Source organism: Mustela nivalis (genome assembly GCF_964662115.1).
Source record: "Mustela nivalis genome assembly, chromosome: 14".
Classification (NCBI taxonomy): Eukaryota; Metazoa; Chordata; class Mammalia; order Carnivora; family Mustelidae; genus Mustela; species Mustela nivalis.
Genome location: NC_139033.1, coordinates 25,150,767 through 25,162,180, shown reverse-complemented (window position 1 = coordinate 25,162,180; position 11,414 = coordinate 25,150,767). Strand labels below are relative to the sequence as shown.

The window sequence follows — 11,414 nt, the reverse complement described above, 5'->3', positions numbered from 1 at the left end:
TTAAGAAAAAAATATCAATTTCAAGCATAAAGGAGCATATCTTTTTTTTTTTAAGATTTATTTATTTATTTGACAGACAGAGATTACAAGTAGGCAGAGAGGCAGGCAGAGAGAGAGAGAGGAGGAAGCAAACTCCCTGCTGAGCAGAGAGCCTGATGCGGGGCTCGATCCCAGGACCCTGGGACCATGACCTGAGCTGAAGGCAGAGGCTTTAACCCACTGAGCCACCCAGGCGCCCCGGAGCATATCTTTTTAATTTTCTGAGGGAACTACTACTTTTACAATATTCAGTATAAATTGTATTATATAAATACTGATACTTGTATTTCTATGTAGCTTGAATCTATGGTACTATAATTATCTGTTTACTTGTCTTCCTCATGGGAACATGAATGATCACATCTACACTTCTAGGTCTCAGGAGAAGTGTCTAGCACAGAGCCTGTAAATACATAAATGTCAGTCTAATGTATGAAGACATGACCAAAAGATTAAGGGGTCAAATAAATATTTTCTGAAATACAAAAATGAGACAGTTTTACGTGAACACGATTAAATCACTCTTAGTGATTTAATTTTTTAAAATGTGATTTAAATTTCTTTAAATTTTGCTATATATGTATGAAATGTGCATATATAATTATACATGCACCTTACAATACTTTATATATTTGCCATAAATATGTTGTTGTTGCTGGTCAAAAGTCAAACTAACAAACACTCTTGATTTTTTTTTTCTAAGATTTTATTTATTTGACACAGAAAGAGACAGCCAGAGAGGAAACACAAGCAAGGGGAGTGGGAGAGGGAGAAGCAGGCTTCCTGCGGACCAGAGAGCTCAACGTGGGGTTCCTTCCCAGGACCTTGGGATCATGACCTGGGCCAAGGCAGATGCTTAATGACTGAGCCCCCCAGGCACCGCAACACTCTTGATTTTTACCAAGAGCCTGATAAATAGTACAGGAAACTGTCATGATGCTAGGCAAAATCCATATGTACAGAATTTTACATTTGTTAATTAAAGTTTTGTATTTTGATTTAAGTTAAGATTCATTTCAGAAGCAATCTGTCAGATTATTCAAGTTGGAAGACAGTACAAACAGTCACTTTATTCTGAGACACTTTACACGAATGTGGGTGGGAGAGAAGAGAGATTCTTCTTCAAGAACAAAATTGAAAAGTTGAGTTTCCTGCTGCCAGGAACTCTATTCTTACATAAGTTTCTCAATGTCTTTGTTATGAAGAAGGATAGAGGAAAGCGTGGAAGGGATGACAATGACCTAGCAGATCTCTAGATTTAAGAAGGAAAAACAAAACCACTCATTTATTTATACCAAATCCTGTAGTTTGGGAGAATATATTGCCTGAGGGTAGCTATAGAAGCCAGCTGAACCCCAAAACCTAGAGGTGGAGAACAAATCCCCAGCTTTCAGTATCAAAGCCAGTTGATGTTAAGTGCCTTAGGTGTATAGTGCCAAGGACGGTAGATTTCAGGGACCCAACAGGTACGGGGCAAAGCAGTGAAGCTAAGGGTTTATCCCAGCATGAAGATGATTCAGACAAAGGAAAAGAGGGGGTAGGTGCTGCTCTAAGTCTGGAGCTGTCCTCAGAATTCTTTTTACATGTTATTTTATAATCTGCATGTAAACTTTATAAGGTAGTTATTTTAGTTCAATTTTTCATATCCTGACACTAAGATGCAGATAGGGCAGGTAACTGAAACTTATCAACATCACAGATATGTTCATTGTAAAGCTCAAATTCGTGTGTTTGATACCTAAGTCCTTTCTAATTTCTATTATTTTAATTAAACATTTTGAATAACAAATGCTGGTCCTTGAAAGTCATACTTAAAATGGGGGTTATTTTCTAAAACATACTTACTTTACAGGAGAAATTTTATAGAGAGTTGAGGTGGATTGCATTACTGTCTCCAGTGACTTGCTCCCCTTTTCTTTGTAAGACATTTTATATTCCTCCCCACTGATTCCCTGTCTGGTCATGTCACAAGTTTGGCCAGTGGCAAATGTAGCAAACGTACCATAAACCAAGACCAAACAGAACCGCAGAAATATCACTGGAATGTCTTCCAGCTCTCTTGTTTTTTTCTACCCAATGAGAATCGCATGTCCTCAATGAAAGCATTCCCTCCAGACCAGCTTCTGGAATGAGAAACATGGGGAACAGTGCTAGAGGAGCCAACCACTGTCTCTGACATGAAAAGAGAATAAGAAATAAATGTTTATTGGCGTGATCATTGAGTTCATGTGTCATATCTTAGTGCTGCCGAGATGACTATTATAGGAGACAAATGTCCTAGTGCTAGAAGCTCTAAGACCCCTTGAAATGAAAAAGAAGAAAGAAAGAAAGAAAGAAAGAAAGAAAGAAAGAAAGAAAGAAAGAAAGAAAGCAAGCAAAAAGTGAGAGAGGAAGAGAGAAGGGGAGAGAGGAAGGAAGTAAGGAAAGAAAAAATCATTATTTAAAAAATATTTTATCTGAGTTATTTACACATTCATTCATGAGATATGCATTGATAGCCTGCGATGTTCCAGGAGCTATACTGAATATGGGATATAGAGAGGTAATTGAAACAAACAACACAGAGCACCTGCTCCCCATGAAGTTTTCCATCTAGAGGGATGACTATTTCCTATACTAATTGTTGGTCCACTGGAGTAATATTTATCTCAGTGGGGAGGTGGGGTGCAGAACACAAGGAAGCACCACCCAACAGGGATACAGGAATGCCGGTACTCAGATTAGTGACAAACGGTGTTTCAGCCAAAACGAAGGTCAAACAGGGAACGTTGCTATTACAGAAGCTGTAAAATCCAGTAACCAAGACAGGAGACTCGCAAGAACACTAGAATGATTTTTTTTTTCTGAAACAATTCTTTTATTCTTTACATTTATACATTAAAACTTCACATGATGTTGTTGAATGTATGTGAAGGCAAACACTGCAAGGTAAGTCTCCTTCCGGACGTTTGCGTAACTCATTGTCATTCGTGATGACTGCAAGAGTGCTCATATTTCAAGCGAGAGAGGCAGAAGCCAGATGCCTTTGTTGTCACTGTAAGCGACATTCTGAATTGGGAATTGGCTCTAGATACATTCCGTGTGGCACTGTGGCAAAGACTCCCTACACATTACCATATCGTCTCCTAGTTCTTCATCATGCTATTTTGGAAGTATTATTCCCAATAAATCATATTTTGAATTTAAAAATCAGTATTCACTTGCATCTGACAGAATGTTGTCTATAATCTGTTTTAGTCACAGACCGGCAGCATAGTGTACAACTGTTTGGATCAGATTATTAAGAGTCAAATAATATATTTGTGTATACAAACAATGTATTTAATAGTCATTTTATTCAATAATAAATTTGCAGCAGTATTATGGATAAAGATTCTTTCATCTCTCAGAGGCACAGACAGAAGAAGTAACATCTGTAATAGACAGAAGGCTGTTAATCTTTATTTAGTGGGTATTGATAGATGGGGCCGAATCTCATCATGAACATTTAATAGCAGCTTTCGTTTTCAAAGGGCATCCTCTGCATTAATCTTTATGACAGCACCAGTGACAGTACCATCATTTTGTTTTAGGTTTGTACACTCTGCACCCAAGAAGCTGCTGTTTTCCCACCACATATAGTTTAATATGCTGTCCCTCAGCATGTAGTAAGAACTTACATTTAAGGTCTTATAATCTATGATTTAAAAACCTAGGCTTTTAAAACATAGACTTACCTGAAAATGTTATTTCCATATGTTTGTGTTCCATTACTTATCACAAAAAATATATGTAATTTCTTATAAATTCAATGGGCTCAAACTTTGTATAGACTCAACAAATGGTAACCATATTGATAATAAAAAGTAAAATACATTTTCTAGAGTACAGACTTTTAAAAATATAGTCAATATATAGAATATGCCAATATCATTATCAACATATTAAATCCTTAGTCTCATTTCTAGATACTGAGAATACTGTTCCTATTTTTGCTTGTCCAATGTCAAAATCCATTCGTCCGTGTGTGTGTGCAATCCCCTTCACATCAAAGCTAACACATGCCATTCATGTTTTCTTAATGGCACTATTTGACCAGTGAAAGCAATAGGATAAACATTCACCTCATCACTGCCACAGGCTTATTTGCTCATGTTAATTATTTCTCTGATGCCTTCTATCATTCTCTCCCTTCCAGAGTCAACTGGGTAGAATTAAGAGAATTTATTGCAATATACATATATATTTTTTTAAATTTCCACTGTGTTCCACCCAATGGCCAAGAATCACTGCACCTTTACTGGAAATAACACAATTTGGATTAGGCCACAAGACAAATCTTCCACCTATATTGGTCTGGGTTCAGTCAGGAAAATAGAATTTCTATAGCATTATAAGAATGAGGAATTTAGCATGGGAGTTGGTGATCCCACAGGTATGAGGGGACATGGCTAGTAAAAGTCTGGAAGGGCAGCTTCCCAAGGATTGGAGAAGTGGTCCCTGAGGACTGAGGATCGAAGCTCAGGGATGGGAGAAAAGCTAGAGCTCTTGGAGATTGCTGGAGTCTCCACATCCAGTCACTGTGATGGAGAACTGGGAACGCACAGATGTGCTCAAGGAGCTGCTGCCTCTGCCCTCTGCGACCTCCCAAGGAGAATGACTTCCACTCTGTCTTCCCTTCCAAATCTTTTGTGATTTTCCTCTCATTGACAAATTCCAACTCAGAGCCAGAGAGGGCAGGGACACTTTCAAAGCTAGTCTGCAGTCCTAGTAGAGAGTGTTGGTGGTGCTTCATTAAAAACAGACAATCCAACATTATTCCTATAAAGAGAAACCAAATAAATAACTACTGATGTGGGGGAAATAGTTTTCATAGATATGAGGATGCATGCATGTGATTGTTTGGTTTGTTTGTTTTGCTTTGCTTTGACCCTCCAAATGGTTACAAATTCTTTCTTTGGCATTGATCGTTGAACATCACTGAGCACCAATCTCCTCAGAAAAAGCACGGGGCGACTCATACCCCCCAGCAATGTGGTTCCAAGGGTTGAATTGGAAAATGTATATCAAGGATTAGCACATCCCTGGGGCTCAGTATATGAAATTAGTACTTTGGTAGCAAGTGAGTGTGTCAATAGGAATCTTAGATTAGAGTCTGGGAGTCCCTCCATTTATTGGTTCTGTTAACTAGATATATCAGCTGACTTCTTGTAAGATTCAGTTTACTTACCTGTAAAGTGAAGAATGTAATAATGTCTTCCTCCAGAATGACAGTCAGGATACAATTAAATAAAACAATGTGTGTCCAAGAATCTTCTTTACAGCTAACCTTATCTTACTCGTAGCAACTTGTCATGTTCATGATGAATGCTTACTCTAAGACATGAGAAAACTAAGTGTCTCCTGTTGAAAACCAGACTCTCTTAACAGATGTGTGTGTTGCTTGCCTTTACTGTGACTGAGCTCCAGCTTCTGCCTTGTTCTAACCTGCCCAGGACCATCAGGTAAAGCGAGAGGGCTCCATGGAAAGCAACAGCATCAAGTCTGTTTCTAAAAGGGTTTTGTTGTTATTGCATGGCTGTTTTTTTTGTTGTTGTTGTTTGTTTGTTTTTGTTTTAAATAAGCACAATTTACAAAATGTTTTCTTGGATAGTCCTCAGATATATCCTTTCAGAACTTGACAAGAAGATGGAACTGTCTTATTTACAAAGTATTGCAACAAAAGTGTAATTGTATCTGAAAGAAATACAAATGTATCGATTCCATTATACTTGGTAAGCCTTGAGAGTATAAATCTCTAATCTTTTCTTCCCAAGTCCATCATGAACAGTTGAAAGATTCCCTTGATTAAATAATAATAATAATAGAAAAAAAAGAAATGGTATACTCAAAATAATCCACAGATGTTTCAAGCCTCACGGTGCCTCGTATAACTTCTTTTTTTAAAACCTTGCTTCTTATAGTTGTCTGCTCTTCACATTTATTTTCTACACCTTCACAAATTCACTCAAGTTAGAATCATAATTTTGTCATGAATCATAAAATGATTCACACATTTTAGTTTCTACCTCTCCACACCTGGTCCATACTGATTGTTTCAGTGTGTTGGCACTCAGTTTGCCCTATGATGATTCCTTTTATTACGGAAAAGTTTTTCATTCAACCAAAAAGTATTTATGGGGAATCCAGGATATTGCCGGAAGGTGCTATTCTGGGGATACAAAAATGAAAAGAGTTTCTACTTTCCTCAGAAAGTTAGTACACTAGTAGGAAAGGAAGCTATGAAAACAACAAGGTACTTTTTTAAATAATGAAATCCGTTCAGTGAACTCCGGCTTCCAGAAGACAGAATGTGACCATACTGTATTTATCTTCCTCTACCAGGCCATTGAATAATGAATGACATATGAAAAGGAAATTACTTTGAAAACAATACTACAAAAGGTAATAATTCTGGTTTCAGGAATTTTAGAAAGTACAAATGAAGAATAGCATTTGTCAGTGATGAGCACTTGTGTGAGGTTCCACCGGTGGAGGAGATCGGCGGCCCTTATCCTCCAAAGCACACACAGCCAAATGCATGTACGATGTGCACATATGTGCAGGCGCGTCCTTTAGAACGACTCTCCCCACTCGACTTCATTAGATTCAAATAGTTCTGTGGCGCTTCCCAGAGAGTCTTGAGAATTGCAGAATCTTCAGGTTTCATCGGGTTAAGAGCTTCAGTGAAGCTTCTCTGACCTTTGTTCCTCAGGTTTTCCAAAGGTTATTGAAGCCCTTAACTCCTGTATATGTTTTAATGCCTTGACTATGTACAGTGGCTCTGGTTTGCCTGACCGCACCTCGGCAGATGCGCCGCACTTGCTTCATCTCTCAGCTGCGCCCCTGGATTTCCTCCGGTTCTCACTGACGTCCCCCCGACTCCTTTCCGACTCCTCTCAGCACAACAGCCAGAGCAGACCAGGAAAAGCAGAGCCACAACGTGCCAGCGTTCTGACAAAACCCTCTGGTGACTTCCCATTTCAGCCCAAACAAACTCTCTATTTGCAAGCTTTGCTTCATTACCCCTACCTGCTCTCTGTCCCAGCCACCCCCTTCATTGCTTCCTACTGTCCACTCTCCTTCTCGGTCCCCACCACAGTGTCCTCGCAGGCACACCCAGCACACTCTTTCGGCCAGAAAACCTCTTCTCTCAGAGATGGACGAGTCTCACTACTTTAGTCCATTAAGATTGTGGTCAAAAATCACATTCCCAGAGATGTTGCCATTTCCACATGACATGCCAATTCTGTATCTCAACACTTCCATCTCTTAATAGCCTTATTACTATTTTTTTTTTTTTTTGGTCAAGGTAAATTTACAACATGCCATAGGATTTTTATTGTTATTGCTTCCCCTTGTTCTTTAGTTTATGAGAGACAAAAGTGAATCTTTTCATCCATTTTGTGACTAAAATGGTTCTGTGCACCTAGTATGGATGCAGTGAATATTTACTGAGGAACTGTGGTGTGTTTATTGAATGATTTCACAGAGTTGGTGATAACCACCAACACAAGCCAAAGGAGCGCACAGCTTTGGCGCTGAACTTCTTGAGTTCCAAAAGAGATTTTCCAAATTCCTTAAGAAAGCAAAAAGAGTCAGACTTACAAAAATCACAAATCTCACAGAGAATCTGATTTTACCAATAATTCAAAGACTACAGGTACTTTTGAGTTAAATGTGATGTGTGTGGAATATGGTTGTAAAAATTGAACTTACTAGGTCCTTTATTAGGTAGCAGGAGAACCTTAACACAGTGTATGTATGGGAACTGTCTAAGGCACACATGTAGGGCATCGCTTACACAAACATATTTTAGTTATGAAGCATTACTAAGATAGTGATATGCTGACTCCCAACCGATTTCAGCAGGTCTTGTGCCATACATAAATCCATAAATTCTAAATTCATTTACCATAAGCAACCTAGACCGACCAGATCCATCATGCTAAAATTGTAGATGAAGATCCTCCATTATTCTTCTCCAGTATCTCCACGGGAATCCCTAAACATGCGTTTAAGGAGAATTCACTGTTATGTCTATCGTCTGATCCTTGTCTCTCCTGTCTCAGTACTCACCGAGGTTAGAAAGAGTGGATTTAAATCAGTAACTAATATCTTTCTTCCTACTCATTAAAATCAACAAGTGGAGAATCAGTGAGAAGCAATTTAATTCACAGTTCAAGACTATAGATTCCACAGGCGCCCGGGTGGCTCAGTGGGTTAAGCATCTGCCTTTGGCTCAGGTCATGATCCCAGGGTCCTGGGATGGAGCCCCGCATTGGGCTCCTTGTTTGGTGGGGAGCCTGCTTCTCCCCTTCCCTCTGCTCCTCTTCGCTTGTGTGTGCTCTCTCAATTAAATAAATAAAAATAAAAATAAATAAAATCTAAAAAAAGGACGATAGGTTCCATATCCATCCAGACTTTCAATGTTTAAATCCAGACCTTACCATGTACTAGTGACATGATTTTGGAAATGATATTTAATATCTTTGGAACTCTTTTTTTCTCATTTGTAAAATAAAACTAATAATAATGACCTTGTAAGGTTGTTGTGAGAACTAACTGTGTGAACACCTGTAAAATGCTCAGAACAGTATCTCACAGACACTGCACACTCAGCAGTGGTTACGTATTCCTAACACTTCAGTGCAGAGCTACTGTTTTGCTGGTTAAAGCTCTGTCGAGATAAAGTCTGTTCTTTCTGCGCTTTCAGAAATGGCTACATTTGCTAGATTTACTAGGACAACAGGGATAGATACATGTGAGTGTTCTGGGAAAAGTCTAAATTTAAGTAGTGTCAAGAATATTTCTTGTATGAAATGAGTTTATCATAACAAGCTATGGTTTCATCTGATTAAACCAGAAAAATGGATCTTTTCCCTCTGTATAATCACAAACTGCAGAAAATCACAATTTAAATAGACCACAGACTGAGTCAAAATTAGTCAGTTCACCTATCAGCCAGATGTCGATGTCTTCCTGTTCCCTTGAGATTAAAGTTTGATGGTGGTTGACTTAGAGGGATTAAAATTCTCACCACCAGGTGATTAGATCCGAAGGCATTCCCTGTGAAAAACTGAAGTTATAAAATTTTAACTTGCCAAGCTCTGTGGCTGATTAGTTCAAATTTAAGTTATTAGCCCCTAGGAAATGCTCTGAAACTTCTAATAGACAAGAGCAGGATCTCTAGGCTCCTGAAGGCATCAGCAGACCAAAACTGTCCAATCATTTTGACAAAAACTTTATTCCTGAAGAATAAAGTAAAATTTAAAGACTCACAAAAATCGATTACAGTGCACATAAATGAATTAAGAAATTGCCTGGAGCCTGCCTAGATCAGGAATATAAATTAGAAAGAGGATCCATGATGATTTTAATCTCAAAGTCCTATCACCACAAATGATATCTCTCCCCCCTCCCTTGTAAGTCCCAACAAGGCATGAAAAATACCCACCCCATGAAAAAGAACACCTGTTCATTACCAACATACACATTATAGTCACATACATTTTAATAGTTCATGCTATAGAAGAAATATTTCAGAAATAATTTAGCCAGCATATTAAATTTAACTAGGCAAAGTTTCATAAGGTAAGCAAAAGACTCTTCAGGAAAAAATTTCAAAATGCTCTTGGATAAGAATGCCAGGTAAAACCCATCAGAATCCTCCAGCCAGTGAAAAACAAAACGTACCAGATACATCGAGAGGGTGTGTGTTGAAAGGAATCTGTTGCGAAGGTTGGAAGGCCAGGAAAACAAACAGAGGATAAGGATCATAAGGTATGTGAAGGCTGACCAGCCGTCAGGCTCAGGAAACAATGGGAACAGAATGAGGTTTTTCATAATCCAGAACCTAGAAGGTGTCCTGGAGGCAGGGCTCAGCGGTTTGAGGAGAGCAGGCCTGGTTCTGCAGATACCTTTGAGGGATGCTAGGAGGCATGGTCTCCAGGTGCCAAAAGAGGCTGAGGCTGCTGTTGAACCCAAGCGAGGATGCTTGGATGATGTTACAGGGACAGAAGCAAACAGCAAGTAAGTCTCTGAGGTCCTCAGCTGACTCCATCTTCCTCTACTGCCCTGTTAGGAGATCTGAGCAGGGACCAGCTAGCAAGGAAATGACCGGCTTGCAGTTCCCAGGCCTGGTCATCCAGAGCCGTCAATTGAAGGTGAGATAGTTTATCTCACCAACAGACACAGTCCTTCAATAAATGATACGCATTTACAAGAGACAAAAGGATAAGCGTCTGGTCAGAAAATACCTCCCTATTTTATAAGTCTCATTGTCAATGGGAGAAAAAGCTTGGCTATAAGGGAGTAGAGAGTGTTTTCTCCCAACTGCACTAACATTTTATAAAATACTTTATTATCAATTAATGACAGAATCATTTTAAACACACAGACAGTCCTTTCAGAAAGTTGGGTGATATATTATAGGAAAATGTGTTCATAGGATACATCTTAACAATGATGAGCCGCTTGGAAAAACTGCATTTTAAAGAGTGATATTTTTGAAAAGACACTTCCATTTCTATAGTTAGCATATGTGAGAAGTTAAAAATCATGAACCACCCAAGGTTCCTAAGTATACTGAATTGATACGGATCAATTGATCCATGAGTATTGCTACTTCAAGAGATTCTATTTAAATGTTATTCTAAGTTTTTGTGTTTCAAAACTTACCATTGCTGTTTGTTCGTTTGTATCCTGTGTGTGCTTGTTTGGAAACCACAACCTGCTGTTTTTTGTTTTTTGTTTTAAGCTAGAATACCTATCATACCAGTTATAAAACAATACTTTTTCAGGCTTCCTTTAGAATCCAGCTTAGTTCTATAAGTTCTAGAAGGAAGGGCTAGATATATGGGCGGGTGTCAGGTCAGGACAGTGTTTCTGTGTCAAATAAAGAAATTTAGTTACTTCTTAAATGTAATTTTTCTACTCATCTGCTCATTTAATAGACCCACATTGACTGTGCACTGTGAACAGCTTTTTTTAAGAGCACATAAGTAGTATGAAGTGAACCTAAAGTTTGAGTTTGAATTTTTCCTGTTCAAAAAGGACACATTATTTTTAGTGCATTATACCACATTTTATATCATAATTGTGGCTTGGAGAGTGCAATCTTCTATGTAACTGTCTACATGCTTGCTTATCCACTATTTATATCATGCAAATGTCTATTGAGCAATTGGCTGGGATTGAAAACAGGATTTTCTTTCAAGTGTTGGTATTTCAGTAAATACTTATGTCTAGGGCTTTTGGGGTCACTTCAGAACTCAATAAAATAACGTAACAAAGTGAACATCAGAGAAAACACCATTCCAGTGAATAACAATCAGTGGGTTCTGGGAGTCCGTCAT

General features: G+C 38.5%; 1 protein-coding gene across 1 annotated transcript in view; it reads right to left on the bottom strand.

The window, feature by feature from the left end:
* Nucleotides 1-2,900: 2,900 nt before the first annotated feature.
* Nucleotides 2,901-11,414, bottom strand: part of NETO1 (neuropilin and tolloid like 1) — a 124,490-nt gene continuing 115,976 nt past the window's right edge. Inside the window, exon 11 of the mRNA XM_082699069.1 lies at nt 2,901-4,839. The gene's annotated coding sequence lies outside the window, so the exon portion shown is untranslated. The remainder of the gene's footprint in view (nt 4,840-11,414) is intronic.